This window comes from Polyodon spathula, unplaced genomic scaffold (genome assembly GCF_017654505.1).
Source record: "Polyodon spathula isolate WHYD16114869_AA unplaced genomic scaffold, ASM1765450v1 scaffolds_2614, whole genome shotgun sequence".
Lineage (NCBI taxonomy): Eukaryota > Metazoa > Chordata > Actinopteri > Acipenseriformes > Polyodontidae > Polyodon > Polyodon spathula.
The window spans coordinates 1,176-1,943 of NW_024474083.1; the positions used below are offsets into that span (position 1 = coordinate 1,176).

Consider the following 768-nt stretch of genomic DNA (forward strand, 5'->3'; position numbering starts at 1 on the left):
TGTGGTATTATTTCAATGTGAGCTGTGTTTGCAGCGTACCGCTGGGTTCTGACTGTGCAGGACTCCAGTCCTGATGCCAGCATGAACCAAGAAATAAAACGTGGCGTTTTGGATTCAAACTGGAGCTATGAATGACGTTGAAGTTTTGTGTGCAATCAGAACGGGCATAACGCATTCCGGTCCAGTGGTTGTCAGCATTGGGGGATTTAATTTTAAACCTAGTAGCTGAAGATGTGACATTTATTTATCTCCTGGGTGCTCACCAGCGATTCCATGGGGTTACGGTTCGCTGATTTTACTCTGACTCCAGCCATCCGAGTTTAAACCTCGGCGGAGCGTGACACCGACTTCCCTGGTGGTCTAGTGGTTAGGATTCGGCGCTCTCACCGCCGCGGCCCGGGTTCGATTCCCGGTCAGGGAAGTTACTTTGTTGCCCATTACTGGTCTGATTAAAACTAACTTTTTACCCTTTGCTAATCAGATGTACGCATGTTTGTTTCTTGGCTGTGGCGCGACTGCATTCAATTAAAAGCGCACCCTTCGTATTATTACAGAGACTGTGCATGTTGATTCGTGACGACTTCTACTCAGTGTGCAAAAAAAGGATTTAACAATTGCTCATTACGAGTGACAGGACAACTATGGTCTGCCCAGGAACTCTAGACAATCACACAGTTAACATAAAAAGTACCGACTATAATGAGTCACAGAATTTTCCTACGCAGCCCCTCATTCAGTGCCACACCCTTGCAGCGACACACGCACGTG

General features: G+C 47.0%; 1 non-coding gene across 1 annotated transcript; it reads left to right on the forward strand.

Annotated features, from left to right (window-relative positions):
* The first annotated feature begins 349 nt into the window (after positions 1–349).
* Positions 350–421, forward strand: trnae-cuc. The gene has a single exon. It is a non-coding gene; the product is annotated as a tRNA-Glu (tRNA).
* The last annotated feature ends 347 nt before the right edge of the window (positions 422–768 follow it).